Source organism: Hyperoodon ampullatus (assembly GCF_949752795.1).
Source record: "Hyperoodon ampullatus genome assembly, chromosome: 8".
NCBI lineage: Eukaryota > Metazoa > Chordata > Mammalia > Artiodactyla > Ziphiidae > Hyperoodon > Hyperoodon ampullatus.
In genome coordinates, this window is record NC_136921.1 from 98,951,425 (window position 1) to 98,966,587 (window position 15,163).

At 37.3% G+C, this 15,163-nt stretch overlaps 1 pseudogene across 1 annotated transcript in view; it reads right to left on the minus strand.

Moving 5' to 3' along the window:
* The window catches only part of LOC307057540 (coiled-coil domain-containing protein 150-like), a 199,324-nt pseudogene that overhangs the window by 131,043 nt on the left and 53,118 nt on the right, over window positions 1–15,163 (minus strand). The window contains exon 15 of the transcript in view: window positions 14,336–14,419. The product of the transcript in view is annotated as a coiled-coil domain-containing protein 150-like (transcript). The remainder of the gene's footprint in view (window positions 1–14,335; window positions 14,420–15,163) is intronic.

Below are 15,163 nucleotides of genomic sequence, written 5' to 3' on the forward strand. Positions count from 1 at the left end.
AAAAAAAAGATGTCACAAGTTTTGCAGAAAAAAAATCACAGAAAATCCTTAAACCTTGTAAAAAGCGATCCTGTTTTTCTAATGACGCTACTTCTACTAAAATAGCTATTTCAACAAATAAAATAGGCTATAGCCTTATACATGTACTGAGATAATTCATTTGGTTTATAGCGTTTATGGAAAGTCCAAATTAACATGACTCATGAATATAACAGTGAGACTTTGTGGGTAAAATATTTCAATTTTAAAGAAATTGTGGTATCTAGTATTCAAAACCCTTTCTGAGTACGGATAATTAGAATTGTCAATATGTAAGGAGACAAGAGTCTTGTGTTTACCCACAGAGAATTACGAAAGTTGAATTAACAGAATTCTTATAGGCTGAATTATATTTGAAAACTAACTCATAAAGCTGACTACTCACATCTTTCACTTTAAAGAAAAGATGATTTGGGGGAATAAAATCATTAATATTTACTCACAAATCTCCAAATTGTGTGTTTTTCTACATTTTCTTCCTCTTATTCCCAACCCTCTCAATACAAATCGACAATTAACATTACTGAGCTTATCTCTGAATCAGAAAAAAATTCATCCAAAATTTTTAATTTAAATCAACTTTTTCCTCTCTCAGTATCTTTTCTTGTTTCCCACCTCTGAAGGGCAAACTCCTCTTGGTTGTAGCCACTGATTGTTTTCAAGAACTGTTAAAATTTGAGTGCTAATACTTCGTTTTTTTTAGAAAGGCTACATGAAAACACATTTTGTCTTAGGAAATCTCTCTTGTTCCATCAGCAGAATCCTTTTTCTCATCTTTGCCTGTTTCTGGTGCTCTTTTCCACAGTGTACAGTATAAAACATGTTCCATGGCTCCCCCTTAAGTGTATTCACTTAAGGTTCAGAATTAGAATGGCTGCCTCTAAAGAGAGGTATTGATGCAACACTTATTCTCATTTTAAACGTAAGCAAACTGCTGTTAACCTTAGAACTCAGTGGAAAATACTGATGAACACTCAAGAATTTTCGATTTGCCTCTCTTCAAACAAAACACAGAATATCCTTATTCCACAATATTTCTCAGGTAACTGACGCTACCCCCAGCCTCAGAGTACTCAATAAAATGGCCTGAAACTTGTCAGAAGGCATGTTCTCATCTATAAAGCACTTTACTTTTTATACTGGGTTTCTTTTCTGGAAGAATTTCTAATTCAGGACACTGAAATGGGGAAGAACACAGAAGCAAATAAATCCTGCTGCCCTCAGAGACCTGATGTTTCTGTGTCATTAAAATCCAAGTAGCTTCCACAGCTAGCTTACCAGGCAGTCTCGGAAATACCAGTATTTAGGTCAAGGTCATATCCTCCTACTGTTTCAAATGATCTAAATATATATAGATACATATTTTTAAAAATTGAGGTAGAGTTGATTTATAATATTATGTAAGTTTCAACTATACAACATAGGGATTCACAATTTTTAAAGATTATACTCCATTTATAGTTATTATAAAATATCGGCTATATTCCATGTAATGTACAATATATCCTTGTAGCTTATTTTATACACAGTAGTCTGTACTTCTTAATCTCCTACCCTAATATTGCCCCTTCCATATATTTTCTAATATAAAACTATAAAAACATAACACTATAGAAACTGTGAGACACCTAAGAAATGGATGAAAAGGAACTTATTTTCTTTTTCGTACACGGGCCTCTCACTGTTGTGGCCTCTCCCGTTGCAGAGCACAGGCTCCGGACACGCAGGCTCAGCGGCCATGGCTCACGGGCCCAGCCGCTCCGCGGCATGTGGGATCTTCCCGGACCGGGGCACACCCCGCATTCCCTGCATCGGAAGGCGGACTCTCAACCACTGCACCACCAGGGAATCCCAGCGTTATCGTTTTACTGGACAACATACTGTTGCACAACCATGATTTAGCAACTGCCTTTCAGATCACCTGCCATTTCTGGGCTGGATTTTGTCTGCTAACCCTATGGCAAGTTCCTTGGGAAGATGAGATAAGATTAACACTGAGGTGTTCGGCAAATCTCTATTGAGATTACTTATTCAGTCAGCTCTATAGCTGCCAAGCCTAACCAGACTTCACTTCATACCATTCAGTCCAGTGGTGCTCAACTATGTGTGCACATTGGAATCAACGGGGATTTAAAAAGTATTGAAGCCTATGACTTATTTCCTGAGATTCTGATTTAAGTGCTCTGGGGTGCAAGCCCGCTCATGGGGAGTTTTCCCTTTATATTTTATTATGAAAAAATTTAAATATACAGAAAAATTGAAATGTGCATACACCTGCCTTTCAAATTCAACCATTAACATTTTTATACTTACTTATCATATATCCATCCATCATTTCCTGTATCGATCTACCAAACGATTTTCTTTTTTCTTTTTTTAATGATTCATTTCAAAGTAAATGGCAGACATCATATACTTCCTAGCATGAAGAGTTTTTAAAATTCCCCAGGGGAGCCTACTGTGTAGCTAAGGCTGAGAACCACTAACTTAGACTTCAGTGTTTCTACTGAAGTTGGTTTAAGGCAGGTCTAGCCTTATTAGTGGCAAGCTTCCTGCTCTGAGGACACTTTAGGGACAAAACTCACATGGAGTGAAAGAAGAGTATCATCTCATGCACAAGTCAATTCTATTGCCTTGCCTCTCAATTTCCAGGGTTATTTCTTTTTAGGAATGTTATAAAAATTTTGCAAAAAGGAAAACATATGCGATGGAGGGAATCAAGATGGTGGAGTAGGATGATGCTGAGCTCACCTACCCCTACAAACAAATCAAAAACACATCTATATGTGTAGCAGCTCTCAGTGAAAACAAACTGGAGACTGGCAGGAAGATGTCTACAACCAAGGCTGCAAAGAAAGATCCACAGAGTTTGGTAGGAAGGGAGAAGTGATCAGGTTGGGACCTATGTCCCTAGTAGGGATACAGAAGAGGAGGGGATATCACAGGTTCAGAGATCCTCCCTGGGGATTTTTGGGCTTGAACCACATATTAGGAACCTCAGTCCTGGGGACCAACAATGGAAAGATGAATCCCACTAGCTGGTTTGAAAATCAGTGGGACATACCAGAGAGCTGTAAGAACCTGAGACTCCGCTACTGAAGAGTGCACACACGCTTGCTTACTCCCAGGAACAATGGAGAGGAAACAGATTAAAAATGGCCTGGGGCTCTGGCCGGTTTCCCAAGACCACCCCAACAGCTGCCCTAGCCTGCACGGATGACAGCTCCAGCCCCTCTTGCTCTGGAGCAGCTCCACACTAGGTAAAGGCTGCCACTGTCAAGGAGGATAAGCACTTGGGGGAGATGGAGCAGTTCAGACTGGGCCCTGCATCTGAACAGGGTGAGGGCAATCATTACCAGTGTGTGCAGAAGTGGTGGGGCAGGAGCTACCTGGAACTCCTACTGATGTGCTGGGACCATCCCAGTGCATACCCCAGCCAACGCCAGGTACCTACTCTGGAACCTTTTGCTCCGATGCAGCTGCCCACTAGGCTGAAGGCTGCCATTGCTGGAGGGGAGAGGGAGTGCACACTTAACAGGGAAAAAACCAGCCTGGACCTAACCCTTAGGGCTTCTGCTCCAGCACCTTGATACCTGGCCCTACACCTGATAGGGTGGCTATAGCCATTGAGCAGAGGAGAAATGCCAGCTCACACCTTGCTCTGGTTCTAGCCCCTCCGTCTCTGGCCCTACCTCCCACCAAGGTGGTAACTGCCAGCACACCCTGGGGGAAGATGTAACCTGTGCTCATTTCAGATTCAGCTCTCCCAACAAAGCCACTGGACACGAGCAGACTGCACAGGGACACTCCCACACGAGGTCACCCCTTTACGTTTGGGATAAGTAACTTTTACCTAGAGATACAGAAAGTAAAGCAAAATGAGAAGATAAAAGAATGTATTTGAAACAAAAGAACAAAAAACAACCCTGAAAAAAACAACTAATGAAATAGAGATAAATAATTTACCAGATATAGAGGTCCAAGCATTAGTAATAAGAATGCTAACTGAACTTGGGGAAAGAATAGATGAATAGAGTAAGAATTTTAACAAGGGACTAGAAAATATAAAAAAGAACCAGTTGGAGCTGAAAATCATAATAACTGAAATGAAAAGTACACTAAAGGGCTTCCCTGGTGGTGCAGTGGTTGAGAGTCTGCCTGCCAATTCAGGGGACACGGGTTCGTGCCCCGGTCTGGGAGGATCACACATGCCGCGGAGTGGATGGTTCTGTGGGCCATGGCCGCTGGGCCTGCGCGTCCGGAACCTCTGCTCGGCAGCGGGAGAGGCCACAACAGTGAGAGGCCTGCGTACCACAAAAAACAAAACAAAAAAAGTACACTAAAAGGAATTAATAACAGACTAGGAGATACAGAAGAATGCATAAGTAATCAGGAAGATACAGTATTGGAAATCACCAATTCAGAAGAGCAAAAAGGAAAACAAATTTAAAAAAATGAGGATAGTTGAAGGAACCTCTGGGACAACATTCCCATTTTAGGGGTCCTAGAAGGAGAAGAGCAAGAGAAGAAGGTTAAAAATGTATTTGATGAAATTATGGCTGAAAAAATTTATTCCTGAGGATGAAGAAAGAAACAGATTTCTAGGTATAGGAAGTACAAAGAGTTCCAAATAAGATGAACCTAAAAAGACCCACACCAAGACATATAATTAAAATGGCAAAAGTTAACGAGAGAATTTTAAAGGCAGCAAGAAAAAAAAAAATAAAGACTAACATACAAAGGAACCTCCGTAAGGCTATCAGCTGCTTTTTCCATAGAAACTTGGCAGGTCAGAAGGGAGTGGCATGATATATTTAAAGTATTGAAAGGGAAAAACCTACAAGCCAGAATACTCTACCCAGCAAAATTATTATTCAGAATTGAAAGAGAGATGAACAACTTCTCAGAGAAGCAAAAACTAAGAGAGCTCATCTAACTGATGTTACAAGTGTTAAAGGGTCTTCTCTAAGTGGAAAAGGCTACAAGAAGAATTTATAGGAAAGGAAAATCCCACTAGAAAAGGCAAATATAAGATAAAGGTTGTGGATCAACTACTTAAATAAGCTAGTACAAGATTAAGAGACAAAAATTATAAAATCAACCATAACTACAATAAATAGTTAAGGGATAGACATGAATATGTAAAATATGACATTGAAAACACAAAATGTGGTGGGAGGGAATAAAAAATGTGGCTTTTTAAAAGTGTATAAATGTACCTGAACTGAAATAACTATCGGTTTAAAATAAGCACATAAAGTTCTAGGTCAACATATATGAACTCCACAGTAACCACAAATAAAAAACCTACAATAGATACAATAGATACACAAACCTACAATAGATACAAGCACACCACTAAAGAAAATCATCAAACCACAAGGGAAGGAAGTAAAAGAAGAAGATAACAGAGAAGAACTATAAAAACAACCAGAAAACTAGGGACAAAATGGCAATAAGTACACACTTATCAATAATCACTTTAAATATCAATGGGCTAAATGCTCCAGTCAAAAGACATAGGGTGGCTGACTGGATAAAAATGAAGACCCATCTATATGCTGCCTGCAAGAGACACATCTCAGAGACACACACACAGCCTGAAAGTGAGGGGATGGAAAAAGATAGTTCATGTAAATGGAAGAGGAAAAAAATGCTGAGGTAGCAATACTCATAGCAGACAAAGTAGACTTTAAAATAAAGTCTATAACAAAAGAAAACAAACAGCATTATATAATAATAAAGGGATCTGTACAAGAATAGGATTAACTTTCATTAACATATATGTACATAAAACAGGTGAACCTAATCAGGAGCATCTAAACATATAGAGCAAATATTAACAGACATAAAGGCAGAAAAAGACAACAATACAATAATAGTACGGGACTTTAACACTCCACTTGTATCAATGGACAGAAAATCAATAAGGAAAGAGTGGTCTTAAATGGCACATTAGACCAGTTGGTCTTAATAGATATCTATGGGACTTTCGTCCAAAAACAGAAGAATACACATTCTTTTTAAATGCAGATGGGGGATTCCCTGGTGGCACAGTGGTTGGGAGTCCACCTGCCAATGCAGGGGACACAGGTTCGAGCCCTGGCCTGGGAAGATCCCACATGCCACGGAGCAACTAAGCCCATGCGCCACAACTGCTGAGCCTGTGCTCTGGAGCTCGCGTGCCACAACTACTGAAGGGCGTGCACCTAGGGCCCGTGCTCCACAACAAGAGAAGCCACTGCAATGAGAAGCCTGCACACAGCAATGAAGAACAGCCCCTGCGTGCCACAACCAGAGAAAGCCTGCGCACAGCAATGAAGACCCAATGCAGCCAAAAATTTAAAAAAATAAAAAATAAATAAAATTTAAATGCATATGGAATGTTTTTCAGGATAGATCACAAGCTAGGCCATAAAACAAGTCTCAACAAATTGAAGAGAACAGAAATTATATCAAGCATTTTTTTATGAACACAATGGTATGTAACTAGAAATCAACTACAGGAAGAAAAATGGGAAAACCACAAACGTGGAGACTACACAACATGCTATTAAAACCTATGGGTAGGTAAAGAAATCAAAGAGGAAATCAGAAAATACCTTGAAACAAATGAAAATAAAAACACAACTTTCCAAAATCTACGAGATGCAGCAAAAACAGTCCTAAGAGGGAAGTTTACGGCGACACAGGACTACCTCAAGAAAAAAGAAAAATTTCAAATGAACAACCTAACATACCATCTAAAGGAATTAGAAAAAGAACAAAGCCCAAAGTCAAAAGGAAGGAAATAATAAAGATCAGAGAGGAAGAAATGAAAAGGAGACTAAAAAAAAAAAACACCAATAGAAAGGATCAATGAAACTAAGAGCTGTTTTTTTGAAAAGATAAATAAAATCAATAAGCCTTTAGCCAGGCACTTTAAGAAAAAAAGACAGAGAACACAAATGAACAAAATAATAACTGAAAGAGGAGAAATTACAACTGATATCACAGAGGTACATAAAAACATCAGAAGAGAATACTATGAACAGCTATATGCCAACAAATTGGACAACCTAGAAGAAATGGATAAATTTCTAGAAACATACATTCTTCCAAGACTGAATGAGGAAGAAAGAGATAATCTGAACAGACTGATCACTAGTAGTGGAATTGAATTAGTAATCAAAAAACTCCCAGGAAACAAAAGTCCAGGACCTGACAGCTTCACAGGGAAATTCTATCAATAACAAACATATAAAGAAGAGCTGATACCTATCCTTCTCAAACTACTCCAAAAAACTGAAGAGGAGGGAACACTCCCAAATTCATTCTATGAGCCTACGATTATCCTGATACCAAAATCAGACAAAGACACCACAAAAAAAGAGAAAATTACAGGCCAACATCTCTGATTAATATAGTTGCAAAAATCCTCAACAAAATATTAGAAAACTGAATTCAACAATTATAAAAAGGATTATATACCGTGATCCAGTGGGATTTATTCCAGGGATGCAAGGATGGTTTAATACCTACAAATTAATCAATGTGATACACCACATTAACAAAACAAAGGATAAAAATCACATGATCATCTCAACAGATGTAGAAAAAGCATTTGAAAAAATTCAACAAACATTCATGATACAAACTTTCATCAAAGTTGGTATAGATGAAACATATCTCAACATAAATAAAGGCCATTTATGACAAACCGGCAGCTAACATCATACGCAATGTTGGAAAGCTGAAAGCTTTTCCTCTAAAATCAGAAACAAGACAAGGATGCCTACTCTTCCCATTTATATTTTACACAGTATTGGAAATCCTAGACACAGGAATCAGACAAGAAAAAGAAATAAAAGGCATCAAACTGGAAGGGAAAAGGTAAATCTGTCACTATTTGCAGATGACATTATACTTATATATAAAACCCTAAAGTCTCCACCAAAAAACTATTAGAATAAATTAATTCAGTAAAGTTGCAGGATACAAGATTAATATACAGAAGTCTGTTGCTTTTCTATACTCTTACAATGAACAATCACAAAGAGAAAGCAAAACAATCCTGTTTAAAATCACACCAAAAGAATAAAATACCTAGGAATGATCTTAACCAAGAAGGTGAAAGACCTATACTCTCCAAAACTATAAAACACTGGTGAAGGAAATTAAAGATGATATAAGGAAAGGGAAAGATATCCCATGTTCACAGAAATTTTGGTAAAATGTCCATACTACACAAAGCAATCTACAGATTTAATGCAATCCCTATCAAAAACCCAGGACATTTTTCACAGAACTAGAATAATCATAAAATTTATATTGAACCACAAAAGATCCTGAATAGCCAAAGCAATCTTGAGAAAAATGAACAAAGTTGGAGTTAACATATGCACCCTGACTTCAGACTATACTACAAAGCTACAGTAATCAAAATAGTATGGTACTGGAATAAAAAGAGACACATAGATCAATGGAACAAAACAGAGAGTCCAGAAAGAAACCCACACATATATGGTCAATTATTTTACAACAAAGGAACCAAGAATATACAATGGGAAAAAGGTAGTCTCTTCAATAAACTGTGTTGGGGAAATTGGACAGGCACTTGACAAAGAAAGAAAATGGACCACTAACTTATACCATTTACAAAAATTAACTTGAAATGGATTAAAGACTTGAATGTAAGACCCGAAACCACAAAACTCCTAGAAGAAAACACAGAACACTCTTTGACATACATTGTAGCAATCTTTCTTGGGTTCTTTCTCCTAAGGCAAAGGAAACAAAAGCAAAAATAAAACAAATGGGACCTAATTAAGCTTAAAACCTTTTGCACAGCAAAGAAAACCATTGACAAAATGAAAAGACAACCTACTGAGTGGGAGAAAATGTTTGCAAATGGAATGACTGATAAGGGGTTAATATCCAAACTACGTAAACAGCTAATACAACTCAATATCAAAAAACCCAAACACCCCAATTAAAAAAATGGTCAGAAAACCTGAATAGACATTTCTTCAAAGAAGATGTACAGAGGGCCAACATGCACATGAAAAGATGCTCAACACTGCTTATCATCAGGGAAATGCAAATCAAAACCACAATGAGATATCACCTCACACCTGTCAGAAAGGCTATCATCAAAAAGACCACAAATAACAAACATTGGCAAGGATGTGGAGAAAGGGGAACCCTAGTGCAATGTTGGTGGGAATGTAAATTGTTGCAGCCATATGGAAAACAGTATGGAGGTTCCTCAAAAAACTAAAAATAGAACTACCATATGATCGAGCAATTTCTCCCAAGTATATATCTGAAGAAAATGAAAATACTAATTCAAAAACCCCAATGTTCAATAATAGTGGGGGACTTTAACACCTCACTTACACCAATGGACAAATCATCCAAACAGAAAATTAATAAGGAAACACAAGCATTAAATGACACAATAAACCAGATAGATTTAATTGATAGTTATAGGACATTCGATCCAAAAACAGCAGATTACACTTTCTTCTCAAGTGCGCATGGAACAGTCTTCAGGATAGATCACATCTTGGTTCACAAATCAAGCCTCAGTAAATTTGAGAAAATTGAAATCATATCAAGCATCTTTTCTGAGCAAAATGCTGTGAGATTAGACATCAATTACAGGGAAAATTACATAAAAACCACAAACACATGGAGGCTAAACAATACATTACTAAATAACCAAGAGATTACTGAAGAAATCAAAGAGGAAATCAAAAAATACCCAGAGAAAATGACAATGAAAACATGACGATCCAAAACCTATGGGATGCAGCAAAAGCAGTTCTAAGAGGGAAGTTTATAGCTATACAAGCCTACCTCAAGAAACAGGAAAAATCTCAAATAAACAATCTAACCTTACACCTAAAGGAACTAGAGAAAGAACAACAAACAAAACCCAAAGTTAGCAGAAGGAAAGAATTCATGAAGCTCAGAACAGAAATAAATGAAATAGAAACAAAGAACACAATAGCAAAGATCAATAAAACTAAAAGCTGGTTCTTTGAAAAGATAAACAAAATTGATAAACCATTAGCCAGACTCATCAAGAAAAGGAGGGAGAGGACTCAAATCAATAAGATTAGAATTGAAAAAGGAGAAGTTAGTTACAACAGACACCGCAGAATTACAAAGTATCCTAAGAGACTACTACAAGCAACTCTATGCCAATAAAATGGACAACCTGGAAGAAATGGACAAATTCTTCAAAAGGTATAACCTTCCAAGTCTGAACCAGGAAGAAATAGAAAATATGAACAGACCAATCACAAGTAATGAAATTGAAACTGTGATTAAAAATCTTCCAACAAACAAAAGTCCAGGACCAGATGGCTTCACAGGTGAATTCTATCAAACATGTAGAGAAGAGCTAACACACATCCTTCTCAAACTCTTCCAAAAATTGCAGAGGAAGGAACACTCCCAAACTCACTCTATGAGGCCACCATCACCCCGATAACAAAACCAGACAAAGATACTACAAAAAAAAGAAAATTTCAGACCAATATCACTGATGAATATAGATGCAAAAATCCTCAACAAAATACCAGCAAACAGAATCCAACAACAAATTAAAGAATCATACACCATGATCAAATGGGATTTATCCCAGGGATGAAAGGATTCTTCAATATACGCAAATCAATCAATGTGATACACCATAGTAAAAATTTGAAGAATAAAAACCATATGATCATCTCAATAGATGCAGAAAAAGCTTATGACAAAATTCAACACCCATTTATGATAAAAAAGTCTCCAGAAAGTGGGCATAGAGGGAACTTTCCTCAACATAATAAAAGCCATATATGACAAACCCACAGCAAACATCATTCTCAGTGGTGAAAACCTGAAAGCATTTCCTCTAAGATCAGGAACAAGGATGTCCACTCTCACCACTATTATTCAACACTGTTTTGGAAGTCCTAGCCACAGCAATCAGAGAAGAAAAAGAAATAAAAGGAATACCAATTGGAAAAGAAGTAAAACTGTCAGTGTTTGCAGATGGCATGATACTATATAGAGAGAATCCTAAAGATGCCACCAGAAAACTACTACAGCTAATCAATGAATTCGGTAAAGTTGCAGGATACAAAATTAATGCACAGAAATCTCTTGCATTCCTATACACTAATGATGAAAAATCTGAAAGACAAATTAAGGAAACACTCCCATTTACCACTGCAACAAAAAGAATAAAATACCTAGGAATAAATCTACCTAGGGAGACAAAACACCTGTATGCAGAAAACTATTAAGACACGGATGAAAGAAATTAAAGATGATACAAACAGATGGAGAGATATACCATGTTCTTGGATTGGAAGAATCAATATTGTGAAAATTACTATGCAACACAAAGCAATCTACAGATTCAATGCTATCGCTATCAAATTACCAATGGCATTTTTTACAGAACTAGAACAAAAATTCTTAAAATTTGTATGGAGACACAAAAGACCCTGAATAGCCAAAGCAGTCTTGAGGGAAAAAAACGGAGCTGGAGGAATAGACTCCCTGACTTCAGACTATACTACAAAGCTACAGTAATCAAGACAATAGGGTACTGGCACAAAAACAGAAATATAAATCAATGGAACAAGACAGAAAGCCCAGAGATAAACCCATGCACCTATGGTCAACTAATCTATCACAAAGGAGGCATGGATATACAATGGAGAAAAGACAGTCTCTTCAGTAAGTGGTGCTGGTAAAACTGGACAGCTACATATAAAAGAATGAACTTAGATCACTCCCTAACACAAAAATAAACTCAAAATGGATTCGAGACCTAAACGTAAGACTGGACACTATAAAACTCTTAGAGGAAAACCTAGGCAGAACACTGACATAAATCACAGCAAGATGTTTTTTGATCCACCTCCTAGAGTAATGGAAATAAAAACAAAAATAAACAAATGAGACCTAATGAAACTTAAAAGCTTTTGCACAGCAAAGGAAACCATAAACAAGATGAAAAGACAACCCTCAAAATGGGAGAACAAATCAAAGGACAAAGCATTAATCTCCAATATATATAAATAGCTCATGCAGCTCAATATTAAATAAACAAACAAACAACCAATCCAAAAATGGGCAGAAGACCTAAATAGATATTTCTCCAAAGAAGACACACAGATGGCCAAGAAGCACATGAAAAGCTGCTCAACATCACTAATTATTAGAGAAATGCAAATCAAAACTACAGTGACAGGGCTTCCCTGGTGGTGCAGCGGTTGAGAGTCTGCCTGCCGATGCAGGGGACACGGGTTCTTGCCCTGGTCCGGAGAGATCCCACATGCCGCGGAGCGGCTGGGATCGTGAGCCATGGCTGCTGAGCCTGCGTGTCCGGAGCCTGTGCTCCACAATGAGAGAGGCCACAACAGTGAGAGGCCCACGTACCACACACACACACACAAAAAAAACTACAATGACATATCACCTCACACCAGTTAGAATGGGCATCATTAGAAAATCTATGAACAACAAATGCTGGAGAGGGTGTGGAGAAAAGGGAACCCTCTTGTACTGTTGATGGGAATGCAAATTGATACAGCCACTATAGAGAACAGTATGGAGGTTCCCTAAAAAACTAAAAATAGAATTACCATATGATCCAGCAATCCCACTACTGGGCATATACCCAGAGAAAACCATAATTCAAAAAGACACATGCACCCCAATTTCATTGCAGCACTATTTACCATAGCCAGGTCATGGAAGCAACCTAAATGCCCACCGAGAGATGAATGGATAAAGATGTGGCACGTTTATACAATGGAATATTACTCGGCCATAAAAATGAACGAAATTGGGTCATTTGTAGAGACGTGGATGGACTTGGAGACTGTCATACAGAGTGAAGTAAGTCAGAAAGAGAAAAGCAAATACCGTATATTAACACATATATGTGGAACCTAGAAAAATGGTACAGATGAACCAGTTTGCAGGGTAGAAATAGAGACACAGATGTAGAGAACAATCGTATGGACACCAAGGGGGGAAAGCAGCTCCGGGGAGGGGGTAGTAAAAAAAAAGAAAAAAAAAAGAGTTCTTTTTTACACTTCAAAAATTAAACATGGTCCCGAATAGGAAAATCTACAGAGACAGAGAGTAAATTAGTGGTTGCCAGAGGCTAGGGAAGGGGAGAATGGGGAATGACTGCTAGTGGGTACAGGGTTTCTTTCTGTCATGATGAAAATATTCTGGAATTAGACAGTGGTAATGATTCCACAACTTTGTGAATGTACTATAAACCACTAAATTTTACATTTTAAACGTGAATTATATCTCAATAAACCCATTATTTTAGGAGGAAAAAAACCCCAATCTTCATAGCAGCATTATTTACAATAGCCAAGATATGGAATCAACCTAAGGGTCTATCAACAGATGACTGGATAAAGAAGATGTGAGAATATATATATATATGTTCTCTCTCTTTCTCTCTCTATATATATACATATACATACATGTACGTATATATACACAGACACAGACATATATATATATATATAGAGAGAGAGAATATTAGTCAGCCATAAAAAGGAATGAAATCTTGCCATTTGCAACAACATGGATAGACCAGAAAGGTATTATACTTAGTGAAATAAGTCAGACAAAGAAAGACAAATATTATATGTTAGCACTTATATGTGGAATCTAAAGAATAAAACAAAGCAATGAAAATAACAAAACAGAGACAGACTCACAGAAATAGAATAAACTAGTGGTTATCAGTGGGGGGAAGGAAGGTGGGAGGGGCAAAACAGGGGTAGGAGATTAAGAGGTACAAACTACTATGTATAAAATAAACAAGCTACAAGGACTGATTGTTCAGTACAGGGAATATAGCCAATATTTTATAATAACTTTAAATGGAGTATAATCTATAAAAGTATTGAGTCACTCTGTTGTACACCTGAAACTAATGTAATACTGTAAATCAACTATACTTCGATAAAGAAAGAGAGAACATAGGCTTTCTACATTGGCAGCAAATGACCATGCATAAAATAATTATAATAAAGTTTTATACTGTCACAGAATGAGCCTTGGCTTCACAATTTTAGGTTTCAGTATTATATTATAGGTGTGTAAATAGAAGTCACCTGGATTTCAATGAGGGACCAAACTTAGGGAGGCTTAAAATCTTGTCCAAAGTTATAGAATTAGTAAATGACAGAGCTAAGTCCTCTCAAAATCCAGCAAAATTTAGCTTGACAACTGGCATTAAAAAATTAGAAAACAAAAATCAAAAAACGAAATCTCATACCTGTAGTCTTCCCTTTTCATAGGCCAGTTTATTTTTACTCTCAGTAATTTTTCCCAAGACATTTTCCACCTGCTGTTGGGCAAGCTGATAAAGCAAACACAGGTATCAGTACCTCTAGGCATAGAATGAATAATCATTTTCTTTCTTAAACAAGTATTTATACCCTTACTATTTCTAAAGTAATGAATCCAGGATTCATATTTATTTGCTACTGCTACCACTTAGTCTGTCTTTAGACAGCTGATCATAGTGTAATATGAAACATGTAGAGAGACTGCTAATGAAAATATGAGTGCCTTAGGACTCACTGTTGTTCTTTGTTTCCTAATTCTGTTTTTGTTATGTCAAGTATTCCTTTGTAGTTGCAACCTAACCCAGATGTGGGGTGGTTTTATCAGTGGTTGCAGATATGCAGTTTGAGGATTATATGCAGTTGGCCCTCTGTATCCACAGGTTCCACATCTACTGGTTAAACCAACTGTGGATCAAAAATATTCAGGAAAAATTAATTTCCAGTAAGTTCCAAAAAGCAAAACTTGAATTTGCCACACACGGGCAACTGACAACTATTTAAATAGCATTACATTGTGTTCGGTATTATAAATAATCTAGAGATGATTTAAAGTATATGGAAGGATGTGCATAGATTATATGCAAATATCACACCATTTTATATAAGGGACTTGAGCATCCACAGATTTTGGTATCTGGGGGGTCCTGGAACCAATCCCCCACACATACTGAGGGATGATTGTAGTTATTTAAGACAGTGGGAGCTACAAATGATCACAACCATTTGGTCAATAGCAGACACCTCAGTTACCATAG